The following is an 8,553-nucleotide window of genomic DNA, read 5'->3' on the forward strand; positions in this document are numbered from 1 at the left end:
TTATCCTCTTGTGGTCCTAAGTCTTGCTGCTCTCAGGAACAGGCCCTGGAGCTGCCCATGACTTAATGGGTGCCCCAAACCTGCTTTAATTCTTGTGGGCTCGCTTTGGCACTGTGTGTGGTGTGGGGGGTTGGGGAGGGGCTTCCTTAGCTCACGCTCTGGTGAGAGCTGTTTCACCCCTTTATAGCCCCAGGAAATACCCCGATTCCACGTACCTTCAATGCTGCGCCCTGTTGTGGGGTCCCTTCGTTCGTCTGGATTTGTTTTTATGTCCCCTTGAGGAGTCCTTTATGCTTAGGTTAAGAGAGGTTGAGCAGCTGCTTTTTACTCTGCGCCATCTTAACCCAGAACTCGTAAGTCTCAGTACCATATTGTTTTGATGACCACTGCTTTATAATACATTTAAGATCTGCTACTGCTAGGTCTCCATCCTTCACATATTTTTTTTTCATTATTTCCCTTCATATTCTTTATCTTTTGTTCTTCCAGATGAACTTTGATATAATTTTTTTATAAGTCAAAAAAATGTTTTTGGTAGTTTGATAGATATAGAACTGAATAAGTAGAGTGGAGAAGGAGACGCATATGGAAAATAACAGTCAAGAGACACAGAGAAATCTGCAGCATAGAGTCTGTCAGGGAGAAAAGTGTGTGTGAGAGAGAGTCAGCTTGTCAATGACAGCTTTATTATACCTTTTTTGACATTGGGGGTTTTCAGGGTATCTATCGAACAAAGGAAGCAGCAAAGGTTTTTTACATAAGATTACAAGTACAATTTCAAAGATATAGAACAGGTTTGTTTGACTAGGTGGCCAGGAAAGAAACTCATTTGAAAATCCTTCCTGACTTAAATCAAACTTTCTTCTTCCTGGAACCCCAGTTAAAACTTATTCAGATGTTAAGGGTAAGCCCTATAGATTCAGAAGGATCTTTTTTCAACCTGTCTGCCAGATGAAGGTTCATTTCTTTGAAAGTACAGTTTTTAAGTACAACAAAAATCAATCATGTGAAATATTAGAAATATATTCAGATAATACTTTGTTCATTAGAGTCAGTTTTTCAATACATCTTTTATATCTTCATGATTCATCACTTACTAAAACCCTTCACATGATATATTTAAAATTTTTCTTCTATTTTAAAATTTCTCTGAGTTTCCATTTTTTCAATTTTAATTTTTAGGAAATTATTTTCTTCACTGAAGTTTTGTACTTCTTTTTCCATTTGACCAATTTTGTCTTTTAAGATGTATTATTCTTCAGTTATTTTTGGTGCCTCTTTTAGCAAGCTTTTGATACTCTTTTTCTAATTTTCTTATATCACACTCTTTCCCCAATTTTCCTTCTACCTCTCATATAATTTTTAATTAATTTTTAGCTCTTTTATGAATTCTTGTTGGGTTTACATCCAACTCCTATTTTTTTCCTTTAAGACTTTCCTCATACCTGTTTTAATATTAATTCTATCTAAAGTAATGTCCCTGCCTTGATGTCACCTGGAGGTCAAATATCCATGAGTAAAGTGAGATAGATGAGTCACTGGAAGAGGGAAGTTAAGAGTCACAAGACAGGAAGCAATGCACCCAAGAATATCGTGAGATAGCAGAAAGATTTCCATGAACTGCCCCCTAGGCAGCCCAGGCAAATTAAGAAACTATGTTTGGTTTCTGTAAGTGTTAAAATAGGGGTTTTGACAAAATAAGAAAGCGGCTTTTAAAAACTTAAGTTTTAATGAAAATATAGTAGCGTTGTAAATTAATATTATCCCTTTAAGGCAGAGAAAAGAAAACTTCTAGGAACTTTTAATAATTAACAATTTTGTTTACTACCTAAAAATGCCTATATTTACCTCTAACTGCCTCTAACTACCACTATAACTGCCATTAGAGAAAGTCCCTTCAGCTCATCTCACCAGGAAGAATCCCCCAACCACCCACAGCATCAGCAACCAACCCCCAATGTGGTCACTACAAACCAGCAGCAAACTTCCCTGCAAGTACCAGCTCTCACTATGAGCAACTGACAGCAACTGACCTGTCAGCAACGGACAACCCGAATCAACTAATGCTGGCCCAGCAGGGGGCTCCCCAATTCCTACTTCCTGTCACTGTGGGCTTGTTAATCCTTGCCTGTCTCTATGGTAAGAGGACCTCCAAATCTCTCATTAATCTAAAGAAATTAAAGAATTCTTTTTTTACAATCCTCCCTATGATCCTTTTGGAGACTAGTGTCCCCAATGGATCAGTTATATCTAATTTATACTTCTAAAAATCTTCTAGTTAAAGGTGCCTATAGTTTTAAACTAACTAATAGAAAACTAAAATAATAATAAGGAAAAGGGAAATAAAAGAAAAAGAAAACAAAACCAATGGTAGGCAGGTGCATTGACAAAAAACCAATTAGAGGACAATCTCCTTTGGCATAAGAAATGTACATTCATTAAATGCATTCAGCCCCCTTCAGTTCAATCAATACTTCCCACAGTTCACTTTAGATCTTTTGATGCAGTGTAGCTTTCTTTATGGTGTCTTCTTAAGATAGTTAACTTTTCTTGATTCAGGGACTTAACAAATCCTAAAATTTCTCTCAAAAGATTTCAAACCTTGGATTTTACAAAATACAATTCCCAATTACAAATAAATATAAATTAAAATTACAAATAATACAATCCTAAATCTTAGAATTTACAAAAAATATATTCTATGGAAAATAAGAACCTGGAGATATCAATTTAAATCTAACAGATAATACATAAAAATATACAATCTAACAGATAATACATAAAAAAGTATACAATCAATTCACACCTGAGGCAGGTGTTGACCAATACTTATAACATCTTGCAACACTTAACATTTACTTATTTTAACTTTTCTCTATAGTCCTATGAAGTATAAAAATAATAATCATTTCTAAACAGAATACATGCCAATACACATATTTAAAACAAAATACAAATTCTACAATATAATATAAATTATACACTTACTCATTGGCTAAAGGATGTCCAAACTCATTCTATTGCAAAATCAAAAAAATTATTAATACATGTATTATGTGCTTCAAGTACAAAGAAAAATCAAATATCCTAAAAATAAAAATTCCAGAGTTCAGTGTCAATGAAAATAGTGTCCAGTTGTCTCTGTAGTTTTATCTTTGATGCATATGACAGGATACAGTTGATCAGTTTTGATGGAAGGTACTCGTTTTATGTTGGAGCAATGTATCCACAAGCTCTTTTTTTCTCTAATTTTTAAAGAAGTGGTTAACAGTACTTGAAATAGACCTTCCCAGGACAGAAGAGTTGCCCCTGTGCACTGGAAGTTCTTTATGTATACTTTGTCTCCTGGGTTTAGATCATGAAGGGAAAAGTCTATAGGTCCTGCTTGTACTACAGCTCTGGATTCTTGTACAAATCAATAGACAGATTTTCCATTGACATCTAATTTTGGCTTTTTAACAGGCAAGATAGGTATATTATATTTGGATTTATATCAAATTATTATTATTTGTTCAATTAAAGAATCTATCACTGGGGGAATTCCCTCAATTGCCTCTTTTAATAGGGAATACTGAGGAATGGAAGGAAGTGGGTTACCTTTTGATTTGCACAGGAACAGCTAATTTGAGTAGGCCTACATTGGAAGAAGATATCGCCCAGAGAGATTCAGAGATTCAGATACACACATCTGAATATCTCTGGGATATATATATATATATATATATATATATATATATATATATATATATGTAATCAGCTGGTATTTCAAAGGCAGGATGTTTGTCTACCTCCTGACTGTCTAAAAGAACTTCAAGGAGCAAATTTAAAGATTCCTCATGCAATTCTAGCATCACAGCACCATCTTGAGAGCATGGTATTGTGACTCTACATTTACATATAAGATCTCTCCCAGATAAATTTATAGTGAAGCTAGGCATTCGAAGGTAAGAATGTTCTACTGATAGAGGTCTCACAGACACCATCCGAGGGGAACGCTTTGGGACCTTCACAGGTGCCCTGAATACACCTTTTTAGAAAGCTAATAGAACTGACTGCACTCTGAATCTGATTTACTGATCAACACTGATCTAGAAGCTCCATTGTATGAGAGGAAATCATAATAAGTGTCTCCAATTTTCAATGTTACATGAGGTTCATTACTATGTAAGGGAGAATGGACTGGGATAACTGATGTTACGATATCAGTTAAGACATCATCTGGGAAATCAAAGGTTTCATTCTCTGATTCCAGAGTCCTTTTCTCCAGTCTCTGACTTTCATAAAGGTCCTTGGCCATTTCCCTAAGGTTCTTCTTGTTGAAGGGAATTTCCACTCTGAATATTGTGTGATCAATCCCCATTTCAGATATATTGTTGTAAATGATCATTTCCTCATTCAGATTAGTATTTCTAAATGCATTTCTATTGTTGTTATTATTTCTATAATTGTTATTATTTCTAAAGTTGATATTCCTAGAGTTCCCATTATTTCTAAAATTTATGTTATTGAGTACCTGGTTCCAGTTTCTCCAGTTTAACATTATATGACCCCCTTTTCCACAGAAGTATCACATTGGTGTTTGATTTGTGTATTATTGCAAAGAGGCTATGGCCACTGCTTGATTTGCTTTTTCTCTTTCAATTTCCTCTTTAAACTTTTAATTTCTCTCTTTAATGTCTCTATTAAGTCACTGTTTTCCCCATATTTCTTTTCATGGCCATATATAATCTGCTACTCTCCTCAGTTCTTCAAGGTTCATATTAATCCAATTTGGACAATTGGTCTTAAAATAATCTCTGAGCACTTTACAACATTTTTTCACAAACTGTCTCCTTATTTGTCTGACATCCCTTTCTCTGGCAAGATCCAAGTATATATCTACCTCCCAACTCAATACATCTATCCATAAATTGGAATGGATTTTTATTGGGGTTTTATTTAAAATTTTCAACTTTCATCCATGTACCTGGCCTATCAGAGCAAGCTTTCATTGCGGTTAATACTGCCTGTCTAGACTGGAATAGTCTTGTGTAATCTTGCTCATTGTTGAGGTTCCATTTTGGGTCTTGTGGAGACCAATGAAGTGTTCTCCTTCCCTGAGCCTGATTGACAAGAGAGTTGATTTTATTTTTCTCTCTTTCTGTCAACTTTTCAGAATCAATCTATCTGGGATCATATGTGTAAAAAATGTTCTCTAGTTTTTTAACAATCACAATTGGGTCATCCTCAAAAGAAGAGGTATGTTCCTTGAATCTCTCAATATCTTGTGGGCGTGAAATTACATTTCCACTCTTATTAAAGTTGGGTAATTCTTTTAAGGGGAATAGGCCTGTAACTGAATTACTTTCAGTTTCTGCCTCTTGGCTTTGTGTTTGAGTTGCCATGGAGCAAGTAATGGGTATAGGTAGGGAAATGGGCCAAGTCGGGAGGAGATTGGGTAGATTTAGAGATAGAACAGGATGAGGAGTTGAAATGGTTTGAGTATGAGCAGAATTGCATGGAGCACGACTGCACAGAGACTGAGTTGGCTCTATCTCTCATCTTACTTTGGGGATTTTTCAAGCCTTTCTCAATGCTTTTTTTATATAAGCCTTATTCCCCCAAACTCTCCGCCAACTTCTTCTCATTGTCACTCGAGTTTTTTCAACATGAGCTTTTAGTTCAGCTTTGAGGTTGAATTAATTACCATTTTGTTTTTTTCTTGAGGAATAGATAGAATGCTAGGGCTCCTATCAGTTTAAGTATGGCTAGGAACATATAAAGCCACTATGAAATATTCTGTTGGATGAGCCATTTTAGATAGCATCACAACTTGAATTAGACTACTCAAAATCATAGTTAATCTAATTGTTAATTGTGTTTGCAGCTCTACTTTCTGTCAGTAGATGGCATAAAGTATCAACAGCTGTAACAGAATTAACAGCTAGGAACTTGACTTAGGGATAGTTTCAATAAAAAGTAAGGAAAATGATCAGAAGGTTTTTGGTTCGAGGTCCCTTGGTGGTCATCAATTAAATATAAGGGCTAAAATTGTGGTTTTGACAAAATAAGAGAGCAGCTTTTAATAACTTAGGTTTTAATGAGAATATAGTAGAGTTGTAAATTAATATTTTCCCTTTAATCCAGAGAAAAGAAAACTTCTAGCAGTTTTTAACAGTTAACAACTTAGTTTACTACCTAAAAATGCTTATATCTACCTCTAACTGCCTCTAACTGCCACAAATAACTGCTGTTAGAGAAAGTCCAACTGATTACCCTTCAGCTCAGCTCACCAGGCAGAATCTATCTATCTATCTATCTATCTATCTATCTATCTATCTATCTATCTATCTATGCATATACATATGTATTTATATGTATATATATATACACAGATAATATATACATATAAATATGTATTAATTGGTGGTTGGGATATCCCAACCACCAATTAATCACCAACCCACACCACCAGCAACCAATCCCCAAAACTCACATCCAGCAGCCAACTTCTCCACAACTGCCAGCCCTCGTTGTCACTGTAGGCTTGTTATGGTAAGAGGACCTCCAAGTCGCCCATTAAATTAAAGGAATTAAAGAATTCCTTTTTACATTCCTGAGATGTGATGTATGAAAGTTAGTGGGTGGAGAAAAGTCTTCATTAGGTGAGCCAATAAGGAAATGGGGGGTCTTTGGTGTGCTGTGGATGGTGCTGACTGGGCCTGTGGTAGAGTGTAGCAAGGAGGCTGACAATGGTGGCTACAGATTACCTAACTAAGTACCTACTTTTTCCTCTCCTTCCTCCTTCTCCTCCTTTTGATTTAAGAAAGTTGGTAAGCTACAGCCAGTCTCATAATTTTTAATTCTTATACTTTATTCTTCTAGTTTTGTGTCTTGATATTCTCTGTCCCCTTAAGTTTTTTTTTCTTTGTTTGTTCATTTTCCTCATTTAAAAATTTTTAACTTTATGTTAAAATTGGACTTTGCTCCCAACCTTTAGAGTTGTATGTGTGTTTCTATTCTGATAGCAAATTTTGAGAGTAAATAAAATTTTAATGCTTTCCAGGTGGTGTAATCGGTATAGACCAGTGGTTCCCAAACATTTTTGGCCTACCGCCCCCTTTCTAGAAAAAATATTACTTAGGCCCCTGGAAATTAATTTTTTTAAATTTTAATAGTAGGCGGCAGCTGGGTAGCTCAGTGGATTGAGAGTCAGGCCTAGAGATGGGAGGTCCTAGGTTCAAAGCCAGCCTCAGACACTTCCCAGCTGTGTGACTCTGGGCAAGTCACTTGACCCCCCATTGCCCACCCTTACCACTCTTACCTTACCTATGAGCCAATACACAGAACTTAAGGGTTTAAAAATTTAAAAAATCAAATATTAAAAAAAAATTTAATATCAATTAATAGAAAAGATAAATGAACCTGTGGCCATCACCGCTCCCCTGGATTGCTGCAATACCCATCAGGGGGCAGTAGTGCCCACTTTGGGAATCACTGGTATAGAGGAATGATCACTGTTTTCCTGGCCTGTGCTCTAGTCTTCACATAGGAAGGGCCCCTATTTCTTTGCATCTCCATATGCTCTTGGCCCTGGAACTGTGACCAAGTCCATTGTTCTGTAGGTGCAGGTACTAGTTTTCCTTCATTACATATCTTCTTTCCCAAGGGTAGGCTTTTCCTTGGTGTGTATGTTCCTTATCCCAGAGAGGAACACAATCTAATTCATGTTAGAATGAAACCTTTGTGTTCCAACAGAGGATTTCAACCTGAAAGTGCTTCTATATTTCATGTTGTAAGTATGAACAGTTAATTTTGTTGTATTTCTATTGGTTGCCCGTGGAAGTCCATGTTAAGATTTCCTTTCTTTCTGTATAATGATTTAATTAATTTGAATTAAGAAAAATTACATTTAAAATATGTAAAGCTGTGAGAATTTCAGAAAAAAATATTTTCTCAAGGAATATTTCAAGGCATAGAAGCCATTTAAAAATTCTAATAGAACAGGTATTTTTCTTAAAGGTCACAATGTGATTAAAAAAAATGGAGTGAAAGACTCTCCAGTCAGAATATTTTAGGTCACAATGCAAATGAATTAAATTCTGGACCTTGCATTCCTCTACAAGTATAGTTGTGTTTTATAAGGATATAATGTTTCATTGGAAATGGAAACCATTCCACAGAGAAGAAATGAATCTGTTGTGATTGAGATAATTAATTTGACTTCATGTATCTCCCCCATTAATATCAATGCTTCAATATCCATTAAGGTACTATTAGGAATTATTTGTAAAATAAATTTGTTTTCATTAGATAAATATTTTCCACAAAGTAAAGTATTCCTGGCTATGACTGTAGAAAGGAAACTCTTAAATTCCCTAAAAATAAACCTAACAAGGGGGCAGCTGGGTAGCTCAGTGGACTGAGAGCCAGGCCTAGAGACGGGAGGTCCTAGGTTCAAATCCAGCCTCAGACACTTCCCAGCTGTGTAACCCTGGGCAAGTCACTTGACCCCCATTGCCCACCCTTACCACTCTTCCACCTATAAGTCAATACACAGAAGTTAAGGGTTTA

The sequence above is a fragment of the Gracilinanus agilis genome, chromosome 2, assembly GCF_016433145.1.
Source record: "Gracilinanus agilis isolate LMUSP501 chromosome 2, AgileGrace, whole genome shotgun sequence".
Taxonomy (NCBI): domain Eukaryota; kingdom Metazoa; phylum Chordata; class Mammalia; order Didelphimorphia; family Didelphidae; genus Gracilinanus; species Gracilinanus agilis.